This window comes from Hetaerina americana, unplaced genomic scaffold (genome assembly GCF_022747635.1).
Source record: "Hetaerina americana unplaced genomic scaffold, ioHetAmer1.1.p SCAF_4, whole genome shotgun sequence".
In the NCBI taxonomy this organism is placed as follows: domain Eukaryota; kingdom Metazoa; phylum Arthropoda; class Insecta; order Odonata; family Calopterygidae; genus Hetaerina; species Hetaerina americana.
This window is the reverse complement of record NW_027286985.1, coordinates 15,804,809-15,825,237: the sequence shown is the minus strand read 5'-3', so window position 1 is coordinate 15,825,237 and position 20,429 is coordinate 15,804,809.

Sequence of the window (20,429 nt, the reverse complement as noted above, 5' to 3'; positions counted from 1 at the left end):
TCCACCCCCGGCCAATCCCCATCCTTCCCCTCCACATGAACCCTCTTTCTCTCTTTCCCTCCCCCTCACTTTATCCCGTTCACCAAATCCTCCCATCCTCTTCGCTTTCCCCCTCTCTCCTCTCTACCTCTCTCTTCCTTAATCTCTTCCCTGTCTCTCTCTCTCTCTCCCTCGACTTTCATTTCCTCTCACCCACTCACTCACTCACTCACCGTCCTCCCTTCAACCTGGCCGCTTCCTTCCTCCGCTGCGCCCACTCACTCCCACCCGCTTGGACCGAAAACAGCCTCCTCTCCACCTCTTAACCCCTAACTCTCCACCTCCTCCTTCTTCGAGCCTCCCCACTATCCGGTACACTCTCCCTCGCTGGTTATCTCTCTCTTCGTTTCGATTTTTCGCTGGGAAGTAGCCGTCCCTGCTGTTCTTGTCATCTTTTTATCTCCTCTTCCTTTCTTGCCTCTTAACGCATCACGAACGGTGTGCGATCTGAGATATTAAGCCTTTGTTCGCTACCGCGTGTTTTACTGAAGGCTAGACGAAGAGATTTCCAAACCAGGGTGCCTAGAAATGAAATCCCGGGGTTTTATGGTAGAAAGCCTTTTCCACAGACGACAGAATGCAAAAAAATATTTGAGGTACTCTATTTCAAACGAGATGAGACTACGAATAATTGGTTGGATATATGTTCATGGATTTGAAGGTGAGAGCTAGAAAGTTAAACATTCATATGTTGATGTGGCGAGAAGCAAGACGTATGCATCTATCTTGGAAATGTGATGACCTTACTGTTTGAAATTATTGCTTGTTGCTTTTTCGGATTTTTGAATTTTTATAGCTACTGCTTATAAAGTTATAGTCTAGAGTCAGGAAATGCTAATGCTCTGTCATGTACTGGGAGTGTCTTCTCTTTTCCATGCGTAGAGCAGTAAATGGAGATGTGTGGACGAAATGAGTAGAACATAGGTATCCTGACCCCGATTCAGTGAGCATCCTCGACGATGAAATGACAGGTTTCCGCCGGGAAAACCAAAGCATTGGAGAGATATTTATTGAATTAATATATTTTTAACTACATAAAATGAATTACCGAATTACACTACCATTGGAAATCAACTTTTTTAATCCTTCGGGTGTTGTTTGAGGTTGAGGAGAGGGACAGAGAGAGTGATATTGCTAGACGCTGGTTTAAAAATGGCTTTGCTTTTTCATTTGAATGCGCACCCGACGCATTTAAGTTGCATGCATGGAGATATATTTTTAAAACTTGGTTAAGTGCTCACATGGGGTACGTTAAAATAATGAACGTGGTGGAATTATAAATGAATGGAGATAATTACCGAGTTCAGTATCTACTATTACTGACAAGGATTCCAAAAATGCACATGTAAGGAGTAAACACATAAAAGTTCAAGAGTTGTTTCGTGAATGAACGGACTGGAGCTCTTCATGGGAGGCAGTGAAAATTTAATGACTCTAACGGGACGAAATTTACTCTTGACCCTTGACTGGCGTTTGAGGCAAAAACACGTTTTACAGCTATGACGTCATAGTTATTTCGTGGCCATTCTCATCGTGTCATTGTTAAGTCATAATTTTGAAGCATACGTGCCATGTTATGGTGACTGAAATTGGGAGACGATTGATTCTTTACAGAATTTAAAAAATTAAGTGAAAAGTTTAGGTCAGAACTGTTAGTATCAGAATACCTTCCAAGGCCGTCATTATTTTCAGGAACCCTTTGCTAAGTTCAAGGCTCAAACCTTTCCTTTTTAGTCCTTCTCCATCTGCCTTATAACTTGCTAGCAGTCACGTAGGCGTTAGCAGGGGTTGTTAAGTCAGGAGCCTTTAATTATGTAGTAGCCCTCTACCTTTCTGAAATCTGAAGTCTGGATTAACTATCTTAATGATTGGAGGGGCTCGAATCGTTGCACCTCTGATAAATACCCCTGTAGACTTATTTTCCTATTTTATCGGTTTTAGACAAATTTAGTGGACGGCGTTTGAATTTTATCTAATTTCTTTAATTTTAGTTTCTCCGATAGTTTTCATCTACCACACTGATATTCTGATTGATTCCCAGCTAAAATTAATTTCCCGTTAATTTATGAGAATTATACTGGGAAGTGGAAATAAAAATATCTTAGAGGAAGAAAAGTTATTTTTTAGGTGCATGAGCCGTTCATCGTTCGTTTTAGTAGGTGAGTATTTTGAATTTTGGTTAGAATTGTAATGGTTTCATTTCGTTTCATCATAATATCAACAGAGATTTAGCTCAGTTCTAATGTGACGCGGAGACTGAAGTTTCCCTTTTGTTTCCATGTACGTCTCAATTATGTAAGATGTAATGCAATGCCCAAAAGTTTCCAATAATAAAGACACCCATGAAATAGAGCTTCCTAGAACACGAGGGTTGTACGAAAAGTAATGGCAACACTGCGCTTTTTGAAATTCAATGCCGTATGCACCTTCACCGCTCATATGTTTAAGTCACCGTTTGCTTGATTCTGCTGTTACTCAGGGGATGGTGCGAGACCACTGAATCTATTGTGCTGGAGTGCTGGAAGTTGGAACGGTGCTGTTAGATTGAAGTCAAAACGACGCGAAACCTTAATAGTTTGTGCAGTTGTTGATGCACAGTGGCACACATTCGACGATTTGGCAGTTAGTAACTGTAGTTAGAATTACTTAGTTCCCTGCGTTGTCTTCCTATGTCCCCAGAATACGAAATATTTGAGCATGACGTGTCTTGTTTGTTTCCATTTATCTTCACTAAACCTTAGTAAAATACTGGCACACCGTAGCATTTATGCAGCTTTTTGTTCATATAATTCATAATTGAAATTATAGTAATGATATCATCCAGAAGATACCTTCAATCTGTGGTAATGTTTATTGAAATTCCGCGTTTAATGAACGAAATAGTGGAACTTAGTGTGCATAGCACTAGGTAAAACGCAAAATAAATAAACATGCCATTTTTCCAAGTGAAAAATTAAGAGGCAATAAAAGACTCCCGCATTTTTCGTTGTACGTGTCCTTTCAAAACGTTTCTAGCGCCAAATGGAAAATATCAATCCCTTTCCTGTCTTATGATACACATTGCACGAGTTGGGGTGTCAAGCATTATTGCGTATTTCGGGCGGTCTTAATTTCGCCAGATTAAAAGAGCCCCTTTTGCCTGCCTGTCACTTTCCTCATTTTCCTCTCTCCCCATTTCCGCCCTTGTTCCGTTATCTACCATCCACCCTTTACACATTCTTTTTTTTCGATGCATTTTTTTCTCTCTCTCATCTCTCAGCCCTCCCATCCCCCCCACCAACACGTCCCCGCCCACCCTATTAACAGCCCTCCTCTTATCACCCCTCCATTCCTTTCCTGCCCCACCCTCCCTCCATTTTCCCATCAACCGCCACCCTTTCAGCGCGGAGCCCTCGCCGCTCGACCCCGCCCCGCCGCTACATCCGCCCCACAACTCCACTCCATCCCCCGATCCCACGAACCCTCCCCTCCATCCCGCCCCCCACCCGCCCGCGACCCCACCTTCCTCGCAACCGCCTCAATTTCTTTTCTTCTGCTGGCATTTTTCTGGTCGCCTGGCTGTTCTTGTGAGATACAGAGGCGAGCGAAAATCCATCTTGTGACGAGCGCTCTTATGAAATTAATGCGCTTCCTCGCTCGCCCGCCGCCTTTTGTTTCTCCCTCGTGTAATTCCTTGGCAACACAGCCTCCGAATGGATTCGACCCATGACCCCTTCTCTCTTCCCCATCTCTCCCCTCTCTCTCTCTCCCAACCTTCCCTCTCTGATCCCACCCGTCCCACCAACCCAGTCTCTCTCACCCACCTTCCCCTTCGCCGCCACATCCGTCTCCCCCCCCTTTCTTTCGTTCCGCAATCACGTTTATGCGATGGATGGGCCTTTCTCACTCTGGAGGGAAGAGCGGGCGACGGACAGGCTCTATCTTTCTCCTCCTCCCTCCCACTCTCTCTCTCTTTCCTCCCCCTCCTCGCTCCCTTATATTTTCCAACAGTCCGCATCCTCTATGTGCGTGTGTGTGTTGCTTGAGTGGTTGGCCTAAGGAAACTGCGAGACGGGGAGCGGGTAGGAGAAATAGAAGGGATGTTGAGGAGGAGGAGCGAGGGTTTTGCTGCTTTCGCCTCTAAACAGGCACTACCACAACAATCCCCTTTTTCCGCTCGCCTCCTCTCCGCCTAGCGTCCTCGCCAAACCTTCCCTTCACCCACACTCCATCGCCCTTCATGGTTCTCCATTATTCGGTGCGTTTTTATCCCCGTCTTACTCTCGCAAATTGAAATTCTCACGTTCTTCCCTTCGTCGTTTGGTTCTTTCACACCCATTTGCACTCAAAACTTCTGACTCGACGCGTGAAGTGGCGATGAATGCTATTTAATATTCCGTGACTTTCCATTCCTTGAGGAAACTGAAAATCTCTTGGTCATGTCATCGTGTGTCACAGAAAAATTCTCTGTTGTGTTGCGAATCATAATAACATTATTCGAAATGTTCACCTTTCTCGTTAATAGGAACTTAATTCACTAAAGCGTAACTTAATCGTATTATTTTTGCAAATAGGTTACCTTGGTACCCCACACACGCATTTCGTGTGACCCGGTTATTATTAACCGTGACCCGGGGTTTACTATCAGCTACACTGCCTTCGACTGACCAGAGAGTCATAAGTTTGATTCCAAACTCGGTCGTGTATGCCGCGCTGAGGGATTCAGGTTTTCATAAAATTGTGTTCGCGGAGCTAAATTGTCTTGGGCCCCCGAGAACGTAAAAGTCAATTATTTAAATGTTCGTTTGAAGCAGGCTCTTTCGAGTTGCAAATTCACACAGCGAGGCGAAAGATGATGAAATGGGATAGGGATTCGTAAGTAAGCTTGATTGGACAGTTCACGAGAGCCTCGAAGACTCTTGGAAGTGCCGGGGCTAATTGACTTCCTGCGGTTCACACGAGGTCTGAAAATGCTTGAATATACGGGGGAAAATGGCCTGTTTACGTTATTAAACTTCTGAGATATTCATTATTGGACTACATGTAAGCCAATTACATTGTCTTTGGCTGGAGCACTAGAATATAACTGAATTTTATCGTTTGACACATTACAATCAAAATATACTTAATTTTTTGCCTGAATAATTAATATTTTACTTCGATAATTAAATATTAAGGGTTATAGTGGTTAAGAATTGCAGAACATCGAAACGACGACTATTTAAACACAAACTATTCCTCACATTTTTTCTCATTCACCTCCAATTCCACCATTTTTACATCCTAAATTGCCTTTTAATTTACTCTGCGTAGATGAAGCAATATAATTAACATCGTAAAACACTCCAGATAATTTAAAGCTTAAATAAATTACGTACAGGTTCAGTAAAATGAATTTTTTGTTAGACTATCTAATACTGTTTACACATTTCCGCCGATAATTTTTTCAGAGCAGCGTCATACAATTGTATTAGAAATTGAGTAATGATTTTCTGTCCTATCATATCATAGTATTTGCGGAGCCCATCGTGTTAGAAATACGGGAACCTAATAATCTCTTTTTTTGCCAAACATGATTTTCCATTGCCAAGTATATACGTGCTAATGAATGTATGGGACATTAGCACTATTATCAAAGACGTCAGGAGAAAATGAGCGTCGGCTGAAAACAATCATTCAAGATGAGGAATCATTTGTTGATGAGGGCGAGCCGGGATGATAAGAATGAATTGGTTGGTGTTTGAGTTTGAGAAGAAGCATTGTGTGCTTCAGAAACTTTTTTTTTGGGGGGGGGGAGAGAGAGAATGAGCGTTGACTGAAAGATCTATTCGTTTGTAGGAATCGAGAGGAATTCAGTGTGAGATAGAAATTCAGTGGGCATAAAGAGAAAGTTGACGCAGAAAAGTAGTTGTATGTTGGAGGATATGATAAAAGGGGAAATGCTTTGTAAAGTGGGTAGAGTTGAGGAAATAGGCCACATGAAGGAATGTAGTTGAAATAATGGTAAATTGATGTAAATAAACTAGTGAGGAAGAAGGTGTTTATATTATTCGGAAGTATTTCAGAGAAATTTCCAAAGAAACTGCGGGAGATGCCGCAACAGTAACTTTTAACGTAGTCATCCACTAATGTGCATTTCAATGCAACAATTTCAGAGATATTATTTTTAATGGCTTTCAGGGACATTCAAATGCCTGCATGAATTATTTTTGTACATTATAAATATGTATATCGATGATTTAAAAGTACTCATAAGGGCGATATGATATTTGTGCGGCACAATAGAAGACAAAAATATTAATAGAAAGCACGTAATAGGACACTCACACCTGAAGAAGGCCGAACGCTTAAAATTTCTGAAATGGTAGTGCCCTTTTACGTGTTGTATTTGTATTTTTGTGTTATATTATGCCGTCCAAATGTTATACATTTGGACGGCATACATTTATATATATATATATATATATATATATATATATATATATATATATATATATATATATATATATATTTATATAAATTTAAAAATTTATATATATATATATATTAATTCGGTCGAAAGGTTTAAGCTAATTTTTTTAGTTTATATTTTGACGTTATTCGGTTGTTATATTACATTTACTTTACGATCTAATATTTTTCTTGCATGCGTGAATTGATTCATTTATCACGGCATTTTTCCGGCTTTTAATTATTTAGAGGGTCGGCCGCATATTGTTTTTCGATGTGATAGCTCTTAGTTTCGTTCTATATATGGGGGTCCTTTTGAGTTCTGAAAAGAGGATAGCACGTTACGTAATTTTTTTCGCGTTAATTGGCCTTGGGGATATGTTTTGTTCATTTCTTTGCCCATCGTTTTTGCCCTTTTCCTCCATTCGGAATGAAACTCGAGCTATCCCTCGCCCTCATTTTCTCACCTTTTATCTCTCCTCCGTGCCCTTCCCCTTTCCCTCCTAAATAAGAGTAACCTTCCCCGTTTCTCTTCTTCCCTTCTGCTCCCACGCCCACCCCTTTTGCCCACCCTCCCGTCTCGTCCTTTATCACATCACACACACCATTTGACTTTTACGCCCGTGTTATTTAGGAAATGTTTCCTGAGGGCGGGAGGCGTGGAGAATTCCGGAAGCATTAAACAATCTTGCCTACCTACTCGGTTAACGGTTGGGACCTTCGTTTCTTCCCAGCCTGCTTCCAAAATATCCACCTATACAACGCCATCCGTCAGCTCCCTTATTCAATTCGCGTAATTATGGTGAAAGTTATTATTGCATGACAGGGAAATATTTTCGGGCCCCTCGGTTATCTGGTCCTTAGTAATTCAACGCCGCCCCACCTTGCTACGGCCGTAATTATTAAACATTTGAAAGAGTGACACTGCCTATTATGTACCCCGAACGGGGAACTGCGTGGACCCTAATTTTTCTGTCTTTAATAAGCAAATCACATAGGTATTCCGCTTTTTTTTCGGGCGTATGTTAAGGATCACTGTCAGTTGTTTTCGGGCGAATCGATCCTTTGATATTTCTCATAAAAGTGACTTATTATGATTGTTTATTTTACGACAGGCCCTGACTGATGGAAATATTTTCCTTTCTGAAACTCAATTTTAGGGAATTGGACTCTTTTCCGTTATATTTTTTACGGATAGATTTATTCTTTGAATTGTTTTTTACCTAGTGATGCTGATTCTGACCTCCAGGTAATAACTTCATACGTATTTGTTGAAAGATGGAAAGTAAATTTAAATTACATAATGATCTGTTAGGCTGTTTGAGAAGGCAAATGCGACGCGGCATTTAATTTTTTGTCTTTGAATAATGCTCTGAACTTACTCGGTTTTTGCGTAACGGAAAAAATATCAGCGTTTATCCGTGACTTCTATTTATCACTGATGTTAGTAGTATTATTATGTTATGGAGGATAAAAATTAATGAGAACTAAATGCTCTGATACGAAAATTTTCCTAAAGTGTTATTTATGAAAAGTATGACAGTGATTTCTTCTTTAAAATGATCTTCAGTTTGCATGAGAAGTAATCATTTCTCTATCAGGCAAATGAGGTGAGTTATACTTTTGTATGATGTGAAATTAATAAATACCTCTGGTGAAAGGTTTTGGCATGCGTTCTTGATACCAAAGTATACTATTATTAATTATGCTACCTTTAATGACGACACTAAAGGGATATGCTGAAACATTATTAATAATCCTTAGCTGCTTTGCAAAAGAAATCAGTAAATTTTCATAATGTCAAACAACCGAAAAAGGTGACATGGAAAATTTGATTTTATCCATATTGCCTTTGATGCAGAATTTAAAATATTTATAGTTCCTCGGGGATAAATTAAAGAAGAGCTGCTTATTCTTAGAGCAATGTGAAATCGCTCATTTTGGCCTATGTTGTGCGATGATTATTATCAGTATTCATCGGTCATAATATTTCAGTTTTCATAGTATAGGGGTGATAAATTTGCATCCATTGACTAGTTCTAATTATACCCGAAACCTTAGTGAACTTTGGCTCGTTTATTAACGGAATAACAGCGGCCTCTGCCTCACGTAATCTGATTACGTTATCTCAGGAGCTCGTCGGAGACATAAACTCAACTCCGCCACATTATGGGTAAGGGAATTTCCTCACACACGCACACACACACACACACACCCACACTTCTTTTGGTGAAGTTACCTGGGATTTGATGAAATCCACGGGTGACATACCCTGCGAAGCGAAGGATCGGCGCTGTTTTCTTTTTTGCCAGTAACTCCAAACCCGTTTTCAGCCCGCGCTTTGTGTGCGGTGTCCATGCTACGAGTGGTCGTAGGAATCTCTCACGGCATACCGAGTGGTTTCTGGCCGAGGGGGGGGGGGGTGAGGGAGTGGAGACGCGCGAGATCCTTGGGAGCGAGAGGGACAAGAGGGTAGGGAGGTGGAATCCTGGGTGGGGAAGGGGGAGAAGTTAATTAGGGAAAGTTTATTACTGTTGAGGGGAGAGGGGCGGGGTGGGCGAGAAGGAGGCGGGAAAGGCGATGTGGGCCGTTCCTCAATGAGCAATGCGGGCGGGCTATCAAAGCGGCCGATTGAAGAGACCGTGCGAAGCGAGGAAGGGGCCATGAGGGAGGGCGGAGAGGCCGTAGGGGGAGATGTAGTCGCCCGAGGGGGGGGGGAGGAAATGCAGCGGGGTACTGACGGGCGGGGCGTGATGCGGGCGAAATTGAGACCGTTGGGTCTCCTTTTGTCCCAAAGTGAAAGGGTGCAGTTCCCCAAAGACGGGACTAAAGGCAAAACTGTAGTGTCGTCCTCCCCGCGGGGCGTAGGTTTAGCGGAGGGCGGTGAGAGATTTTGCCTCCTCAATTTGCGTCCTCGTTTGAATGCTGTATGATGGTAGCGGATCCGTAAATTTAATTCTAGACTCATAGGATTCCAAAGGACTCAAGTGATGTTTCGGACATGGGAGCGTGAAATTTCTGCTGTGACTGGAGTGGGGTTGGATAATGGCGCACTCGTGACCGGGTCGGTTAGGTGGGAGACTTCACACGCGCTGGTTGGCCTCAAGTGGAATATATTGGAGGGACTTAGGAGAATATTATTTTGTTATCAAACGGGTTGTATTTAACTTTATCGCGCCTCGATATTTCAGCACTGTTCTCACGGCAAGTTATTAAGATTCATCGCTGAGATTTTAGACCAAGACCTAAATCCAGTTCACCCTCTTAAACCATACTCGTATGGTTTGACAATGATACAATTTGAGATTACTTTCTCATACTATTAAGCCTCTCTTGCAATGGAGCATAAATTTAATAAATGACCCTGTTTAAAAATTAGATTTATCATTGATTGCAGTTCGTATGTTCGTGACTATTTCTCCCTCGTTTTTAAATGAAATAGTTTCTGACTACCAAATAATAGAGTCCATTTATCATTATATTTGTTCCTGGTGCGTTGCGCTTCAAGGATGCCATCTGGTCCAAATCAAAATGCTGCTGCCAGGACTTTATTTCTATCCCACTCCCCCACAAAGAAAATTCTTGCGTACTTCTCAGATAACTGAAACCGGAAATCCGACATCTGCCGTTAAAGTTCACGCGAAACTGGTAGACAAACGCCGATAATGTGTATAGAATTCCCAGCTCTTCTCACCAGCTGTCGAATTGGAGTCGAAAGTGAAATATAATTAAATCTGCCTTTCTCGAATATAAGGTGGAAATAGAAACAAATGCTTATTTTTTGTATCTAGCGATATTTGGATGTCATCATGGGTTTATGTGGGCTAGCAAATCTCGCTGACTCATCCCTGGAAAAAGTTACCATTTAAAGTTGTGATATCGAAGGAAGATTCATAATTTGAAATGTAAGTTCTTCGGTTACGTGTGTCTGTTTAAAATATTTCCTCCGGTGGCATAGATTGAAAATTTTTACCATATTTGAGTGTGAATTTAGAAAAAAATATTCCTGATATAATGAGAAGCGAGTGAATACTCTTAAAAGATCGATCTGTACTTTGACATGAATCCCATCGTAATATGACCCATAAACTTTGTCTTTTGTGGAATAGGATGATAGTTGGATATATTTTACTGAATGATGAGGAAGACAATCGAAAAAGTTGTGGATACGTTGAGATATGAAAGGAAATTTGGAAAGAAAAATGTGAAGAATACAGAAAAATCAGAGGGAGGAGTTCTGCCTAGTATGAAGCAAGTAAGAATGTTTGCATCGGAGCGGTAAACACGTAGTGTGGAAGAGTGAAGATATTTTGTGCGAAATTATGGGGAGTTGAATCAATTTAGAGTTGGAAAAAGGAATGGTGTAATTTGGGTATTTAAATATTGTACAGAATTATTTCAGGTGTAGATTTAAGGGTTGTTTTACATTTTTCATTTGCCGTAGGTAGTCCAAAACCCTTCTCTTGGCTAGTCACTTAGGTTGGATTAAATGTTGCTGTCTAAAATATTGCCTTTATCGGAAAACATTCACATTCATGATGGTTACCATGGATTGAATAGAGGTCGAAAAAATTAAGGTTACCCTCAAATTGAGATGAAAATAACTTTCGATGGGGATGCTGTTTTCTCCATATTAATGTTAAGTTGTCGGTATCTTATATGTTATCATAAATGAGTTTAAAATATAATGTATGGGCTAGATGTTAATAAAATAGCCAGCAAGAGGATGTTGATCTTAATTGTGTGCATGGACGGCTTCGCACGGATTCCTTTACCTTTATTATTGTAAATTTTTTCATTGATTTTTTTTCGATATTATTGAAGGCATATCGAGATCATTCTCTCACCCGAAAAACTTGATAGCTAATTACAACTATCGTTTGATCGTACAAGATTCCAAATAGCGACAGATTGCTCATACAACTAATCATCAATAAAGTTAATAGAATGGCATTGAGTTTCTTGGGATTCAATTACGCCGTCCCTTCTCAGTGCCTTAAATGTACACAATCCGTTCAATCAGTCGGATCGCTCGATAACTTCGCGTCATTAAATAGCGACTCTGGTACTCCCGGATTGGTCATTATAATCATGGCAGTAAATACGATGGAATCGAAACGTATTTCCGTCACCCATTTTGAAGCAAATCCGCGAATAAACGTGATGTTAATTTTTTCTTTCACTATTGTAAACGTTGCGTTTGAGAAAATTAACTTCGAATGGGATGAAAGAAAAAAAGCTCAAGAATTGTTGACTAGCATGTGATTTCTCTTTTGGTTGTTTCATGAAATAACGTATCAAATGTGAAATTTCATGAAATATCGTATTTTGTGCCACGTTAGTCAGGGCTTCGGTATACGGTAGTCTTTTGTGCCGGGGTAAATCATGAACCGACCCCAAACCGGTAGACGACTACTATATTAATAATAATAATAATAATAATAAATGCGACGGAAAACTGAATTTTTGTCTCGATTCCTCATATTGATCACAGTTTTTTAGGTTAAGTCGACAGTATAAGCGTAACATATCGTTTTGGAGTGTGCAGATATATTCTTGAATTGGTCTTGAAGATGGCCGCAGTAAACCACATGCTAGAGCTGACAGAATGTGATACTTCTTTTAGACTCTAAAAACAGCGTACCTAGCTTCAAAATTAATCTCTTGCCCTTGGTCAGTGTTGGCAGTGCCTTACTCATTTATCAGCTGAAAATAAACTTCACATCTCTTATTTTCATACCCGCGATTGCTAATTACCCTATATACAAGAAGATAAAACAATGTGAGTTGTTTAATACGGATTTACTTATATAGGAAATGATACAACGCAAGAGAAGAAAAATGAAGTGATTGGAAAAGTGACTGCGGGGATGGATTTTCCCTATCCCTTATGCGGTTATAGCTTACAAAAAATGCTTGAAACCACCAAGCCATATTATTACCTTGAGAGTCCAATGCAACCACCAAGAGTTAGTTTTGTAGAATATTCCCATGGCTGGATTCATCGTGATCATTGTTTTAAATTGTAACGTCCCCTTCACTGAATTCCCATTGCACACTAATCAATCAATCAATAGGTAATTAAAAATTCATGATTGAAATAACGTTAAATTTGACTTCGTGGCTGTCCTTATACTCGTAATTTCTCAATAAAGAACCTCAACATCACATACCATTATTCAAATGTTACTCCAGTTGCCACGTAATACTCCAAATAACTTCTAATGAGCAAATATTCATCGCGTGAAACAATGTTGAATTCAATTATGACTTTAGTCATTAAGTTACTGATCATACGTTCAATTTTTTATTTCCGTTATCGTTGACGATTGGTAAGATACATTTATATTGCAAAGGAGATGGAGGTTTCATTGGCTAGTGTGGGTAGCGCTTACATAAAGCGATGATATTTATTCATGCGCTGTGTTCACTGTTATCCATAACAAGATTATCTTTTGCGATCACTGATCTTGCAACCTAGTTTCAATGATTCGTGGTATCGCGTTATATCGGTTTAATAGCGTGAAATTTGAAGAACGATGAAGGCGACCCCGAATTGCTTCTGGCTAATGAAGATAACGGGGACGCGTCACGATCCATGATTACGTCTTTTGTACCCGGACCGTTACAGATACGAAATTTGCACGCTCAGGGAGGGGGACCAGTTCCTTTTACAACCTGCGGCTTCCTTTTAAGTTATAGTACGTATTGAGAAAGGTTTTGACAGAGGGTGCCCATAGGCATCTCTCGGATTTGGATCTGGGATCTTCCATCCAATTAAGTCGCGTATTTCGCCATTTTTTTTCGGACTCCTCCTTCCCCAGCATGTTAATGAGTCTTGTTTGTGCTGTAACCTGGTGGGCTCAAGATCAGTTTGTTCGAGGGGTCAAATCTTGTGCCTACGTTGAGCAAGGGCAAAAATACGGATTTGCCGATTTACCGATTTGGCATGGTGTATTCTATCCGTTAACTCATTTTGGGGCGTCGCAAATGCCAGCGGGCCGAAATGTCGTAAATTCACGCCGATTGCGATGTAATTCGATTCCGTGAGCATTATTTGTGGTCGCAAAGTGTCATTTAATCGCTCGGCTCCGGTTGCAATTTGCAACGGCACACCATGAAACACCTGATTTAACGACAATCGCAAACTGTCGTCGTGATGAATAATAATGGCAAATTAAGTAGCGATATAGAATCGGAATATCAGTCATATCTCTTTGTCATATATCGTTCAATAGCCTTGACTAGTGTTATATTCACCCCTCGTGGTGGACTCACACGTCATCGACCATCTTGCGACGAGGGCTTTCAAAGATTTCAGCTTGTACTTTTCTCCAAGGATATCTCTCTTGGGCAAGACTCATTTCGAAAGAATGAATGAAAAACTAATCACGTCCTCCGCTGTGTTTTTTTCCTGTGCACGCTTTCTTCTTCATCGGATGCTCTCACGTCCTCTCGTGACTCACGCTGACTCGACTGCCGACTAGCAGTGTCGTTTTCTTCGTGTAGCTTTTTTCAAAAGAAACTGTTGCCCTTGCGAGTTCCTTCCTCTTCCCTTCGTCGCAACTGCAAATTTTTGTCGTCCATTCAAACACACGAGGGTCCTATAAAAGTTTCTGGAGTGCTAAATTGGAATATCAATGAAATCACTCTCTCTCCCCACAATGGCGTCTGTAACATCAGTATCAAGGACATCACTTCTAACTTTCACGCTTTAGACAACCATAGGGAAATTAAAGCGACGGAGAAATGAATAGTTAAATGAATTTCCTACTCGATTTAGGTCCACTCTTCACAAGTGATCGAATCTGGGCAATTCGTCGGAAGACTAGGTTGTGAAGCCATTTCTGCAGCAGCCATTTACAGTGAAAATGCGATATCTTAGCCTGCAGGAGTCCTTCTCCTCGGACAAAGTAGTAACGGCCTACTCCTCTATGAGAAACCAGACATAGTTTTCTAGAAAAAGGATCCTAAATATTTCTGGGCAGTCGAACCTTCAAGTCCTAAGCGTATATATATGTATTTTCTACTTTTCTGTTGGGAGTGGATAGGGGGAGACTTCTGAAGGCCTTAATTTCCTAATAGCCCTCCCCCTCCGCATATTTATTTGTAGTGTATACGTATATGCGGGTATGTAAAAGGAATACGGGGAATGCGAGGAAGAGAGGTAGTGAAAGCAAAAGGGAATGATGGAGAGGGACGGAGATGAAGAGAGAGAGAGAGATAAAGGTCGTGGAATGGAAAGTGAAAGGACCGGGACGTTTGTGTGAGAGATATGAGGGAGTGCAGGCTGAAATGTATGCACAGAGGAAAAAGAAGGAAACGGGGAAGTAAAGAGAAAGGGAAATTAAGCGCGTGTGCCTTTAAATAAACCTCCCCGATGAAACCTTAACTCGCCCCCTGGAACTCCGTTTGAAGTCTTAAATCGCCCACTAAGTTTTAGGTCTAAGGATTTTCAACGGAAGGGGTCGTTTCGTATTTGCATTCCTGGGGGCTGCAAAGTCCGGGGGCATCTTGTGCGGCGGGGGATGTGGCCGGAATGGCAGCGGACCCGCCCTTAATTACGAGCGGGGCATTCGGAAGGGATGGGCTAGGTGGTACGTCCCATCCCGTATTCATGAGCGGAAGATATTTTTCCGAAGGATCCGCGAAGGTGACGATCGGAGGCCTTCCTAAATCTCCTCCTCCTTCCGTCTCGGACACGGAAAAGTGCCCCCGTGGGGCCCAATCAATCACTTTCCTATAGGACTTTCCCAGTTCCACTCGCACTGTCTTCCGCCCCACACACCCACGCATCCCTCCCTCCGTCCATGCGCCGGAGGTTTAGCTTAATCATACAGAGGAGGCACGGAGGAAATTGCCGTGACGCGTCCATTGTGCTAATGCGGACGTGCTCCGGAATAAGTGTTTTTCCTCCTCGGGGTTGTCGGACCGGGAAAGGGACTTCGCTCCCAAGGACCCCCCGTCCCCCTCCTCTCTCACTTCGCTTGGGCCAATGAGTCCGCCATTTAAGGAACGTTTTGAAAGGGTGGACGTGGAGGAGGAGTGCTTGCGGGGGCGGACGGGTGTGAGGTAAGGGGTGGCGGCGAGAATAGGGGAGGGGGTAATTTCTCCGTTTCGGCATCCGAGCTCTTTTGCCTCGCTCGCCTCCCCGCTTCTTCTTCTTCTCCCCCTCCTTCCTCCTCTCTCCCTCGCAGTTCTCCTTATCCCCTCCGCTCCAGCCGCCCACCCAGACCTGTGGCGCAAAACTTGGCTGCGGAAATCATCCGAGGGCAAAAAGACGTGTCGTAATTGCTCCGCGATGAGTACGCGGTGGAGCTTTAATTTTACGGCGACGGCTTTGACATTTCCTTCGGTTGAGTGATCGCTGGCTTCGATCGAGTGGAGGGAAACCCACGCGCCTCGAATATTTTCACGGGAGTTAATTTCCATCCGCGTCACTCAGTTCGCTCGGTGCCGAAAAAGTGGATAATGATGAAGAATGGGTGGATCCGATGGATAATGACCCGTTTTCACGCCCACTCATTTGTATACTTGAATTTCTCCCTTGATTATAGTTATAGGATCCTTGTTACGTCCTCAAATTGACGGTCCAAATCCGGATACGCTATTTTATTTCGAAAAATGTTTAAGCACTCTGAAGCTCTAGTCATTAATGCAAGCAAAAATAAGAATCGAGATAAATGTATGATCGGAAATCCGTTCTTGCGCTATAATTGCGATGAGTTTCAAACAGCGTGCGGAGATGGGAAACATTCACTATGTGTTACAAATGATTCATTACCTACTTGGTCGCACTTTCGTTTGGCTACTCTCCATAAAAATCGTCGTAAAATTTTTCTTTCCAATTGGCTCTCCTTTTACCCTCCTTTATTTGCAATTTCTCTACTCATTCAAATCATTTTAATCATCAGAAGAGCATGATTACGCTTCTGCTAGGCAGTTTCCACCAGATTATAAGTGGGTTTTAGAAAAAGGGCATTCTCAATGAAGCCTTCATATAGCTGTCGGTAAAATTATTAAAAATGGTTCTCCCTAAATCCTACTATGCGTAATTCCTCTCTCCTTACTTCTTTGGACGTTATTCCTATAGTGTTTGATATTAATGGCAAATTACACTAAAATGTTTACTCCATATTTTCCAGAAGATATTTGTCGAAGGCTCTTACTCTTCAGCTATATTTTCTCAGGAGATCCCAGGTATATTATTGCCCATTGGGAGAAAAATTTTGAATACCTCCGATTACGGGTGACAAAATTCGTCGACTATTAATTATTTAATGCCACCCGCTTTCTCTTAAAGACAGAGCAACGTAGTAGTCCCGTGGATAGAACCCTGAAAAATTGAACGTAGGGTTTGATTCAGGTTGATACCTATGGCCAATCTCAGCTTCTCCAAATCTGTGTGATTTTTTCGTCACTTAATCTTCCTGGAAAACCGTTCGTGGCACATAAAAAGGAATCACCCACCACCACCCTGATGTGCAAATTTCACTCGACGTTAGGATTAGTATTTATTTAGTTAACGACTTTTATTGGGGTGAGATTGAGACCTTATAGTCCCTTCTTCCACCTAACCCTTGTCTTAGCCTCACATGACAAGATACAATCTACATTTCTGCAAACCCTTCTTCAATTCGGCCTATATTTTATCTCCCTTAATTCTGCCCAATTAGTCTGTTCTTTTCCTCACAGTAACTCGTTTACCTAGCGTTCTTCCCTCTATTACAGCCTTCAATAACATTCCATCGCCAATGAAAATGCTCTACCTCCCTGCCTCTTTGGATTTCTCCCAAAAATTCTCTCTCTCCTCACATCATACCTTACACTTCGTTTATTTTCCGTTCCATCCATTTTATCTTTTCCATCCTTCTCCGCACCTGCGTTTTCAAAGCCTTCAATCGACTCCAATGATCCTGATTCAAATACTGTGACTCTCAACTTACTCTATTTTCCAGTGTTTAATAAGCCACGCTCCATGTTAAAGGGTTAACTAATCGTTTCGAGACATCTTACTCAACTTCAATTTGATCACATCCTCCCTCCTTATTCTGAAAATACATATCAAGTTTAAGCAATAAACATGGTTAATAAGGTGGATTCATTTTTTTGGATCTTCAGTACGGCTGGGCACGTTTCTCTGCGTCCTTAATTCAGGGTATTCTTTGAAGTAACTTGAAACTCTGAAAGGGGACTAAAAACCTAGAGTAGTGCAAAATTAATGTATTGATTCTAAAATTTTAATTTGTGAAATTCTTTGTCATCATATATAGAAATATGATAAAAATTATTATTTTTACATTCCATAGAGCGATTAAGCTAGTGACACGAGTCCTAGTAATCTACTTGGAGTAAGTAGAAAAAGTGTCTTATTAACTGCAATTTTCATGAATATCAATTTTTGACTCTGAAAAAACTCAAAATAGTCCGAGAAAGGTGAAAAATAAGAAGTACACGAACATGGCGGATAGAAATTAGGCATCGCTAATACCGCAGTGCGAGGTAAATACTTTCCCATAAATTAGACGCACTTCAGTGAGACTCGGTGGGCGGTATTTAAAAAAATATATTCCACATTGCTCCATCTTGAGGCACCGTCTTACGTACTGCCCAAAATCCTATCGCTTTCTCGTAAACCTTATGACCATTCACGAAGAAAATCGAGGACCCCCGAAAAAGGGGGCTTAGTCCCCGGAAACCAATCTCCGAACACGGCTTTGAATCCGAAATTTTGAATACGCTTCTGCACCCACCATTTTATATTTTCCCTTTTGCTGTCGTTTCCTCCCTAGATTTACTTTCTTTGCCTTATTCTTTAGGCTTCACTGCATGCCCAATAAGTGTGAAATATGATCACGCTGACTCCCTTATCGTGATTTACTGCATCAACTCCTATCCTCCCTCGATTCTTCCCATTCTTCTCCCCTCCCAATCCCCATCGTCTTAATCTCGGTTTATGGCATACCCCTTTTCTCACCGCCATTCTTTATAAGTCTCGTCCCTTCTTCAAATGTAGTCTCTTTTTTTTGGAAAGATAGGCCGTGGTCTATCTCAGTTACGAAAGACACTCAACACCTCCGTGCAGGGAGACGTTTATCATCGGTGTTGCTGCAAACTTTATGTTACGGCGGAATTACCTGTCGCACGTGTGGTCCATGGGAATTGATTTGTTATTTCATCTCCCGAATATTAATGGGGACATCTGCTTTCCCTAGTCCGGCCGCATACAAATCACGTCCCTTCGTCTCTCACAGTGTCCGTGCTATTCAAGATTTCTATTGGTCACGGTGGTTTCCCAGACATGGCAATGGTTGTCAGCGTTTCTTTCGTGTCTGTAATTAAGTCCAAAATATAGTTACATAATTATTTTTTCTCATGAAATTTTATGAATGTGTAAGGCAGTAAGCTGGAGGATGCAGTTCACATGACTAAATGTTCCACCATCTGCAACCGAGCCAACTTGGAAATACGATCGCTATGTTATATACTGGTTATATACCTGTATCTTCAGATATTGATCGAAATGATCGGCTGATTTGATTTGTCTTCATCAGATATATGGCTCACGAGACTTTACCCGATTACTTTTTGGTTGGAAAATATTTTATGCCCATTGGTTCTTGAATCATTTTTGATAGCACATTATTAATACATCTTTGCCATTTTATTATTATTAAACTCTGTATTGAGCTATTTGTATTGAGTATTAGTTATTATTTTCTCGCATAGTTCTAAGATCATATACGAAAAGGCAAATGGCTAATTTTATTTATGAAAACAATTGGCTAGTTAGCATCTCATAGCTAAAACAATTAACTTTAATTAGAGGAGTGAGATTTTTGTTGAGTAGTGATATTTACTCCATTAATATCTGAGGGAAAAGGATGAACGAGTATAGGTGTATGGTGAAATGCAATCTAGATAGGGAATAAATAATATATGTATATATATATGTATATATATATATATATATATATATATATATATATATATATATATATATATATGTATATATATGAAAACACAGATGTAGATTTTTAGAATATAGAGACACAAAGAAAGGACACTCACAATTTGTTATTTTACGTTTCGACAGCACGGCTGTCGTCTTCAGAATCATTCTGAAGACGACAGCCGTGCTGTCGAAACGTAAAATAACAAATTGTGAGTGTCCTTTCTTTGTGTCTCTATATTCTAAAAATCTACATCTGTGTTTTTATATATTTGTGTGTCGCCGATGAGCGTTCCATTTCGAAGATATTTTATGTATATATATGCATATATATATGTATATATATGTATATATATGTATATATATGTATATATATGTATATATATGTATATATATATGTATATATATATATGTATATATATATGTATGTATATATATATATATATATATATATATATATATATATATATATATATATATATATATATATACTACCTTGATCAAAACGTTCCCGGAATAACCACCGTGTGGCGCTCCCATCGTTCCGATTTGAGTTCTGTTTTTTTTGTTAAATTGGTACATCTGTTGTTGATATTTCCTTTAAATCTTAGTGTCATAACTTGACATTTGCAAAAGTTACGTAGCCAAGAGTACATCTATCTCTGTGTGTGTTGGCGATTTTTTACAATTTCCGAAATGGATTTAAATTTGCAACAACGAACTTGTATTAAATTTTGCGTAAAAAACGGATTTAGTGGCGCACGGACGTTGGAAATGTTGGAAAAATGTTTCGGCAACGATTCTCTAAAAAAAACGGTCGTTTACCAGTTGCACGAGCGGTTCAGAAGTGGTCGTGAGTCAATCGAAGATGATGAACGCAGTGGCAGACCATCGACATCGAAAGTCGGTGAAAAAATTGATAAAGTAAAAGAAATGTTGGTCAATAACCGCAAATTAACCATCAGAGAAATAGCGGAGGACTTGAACATTGCCTATGGATCCGCCCAAG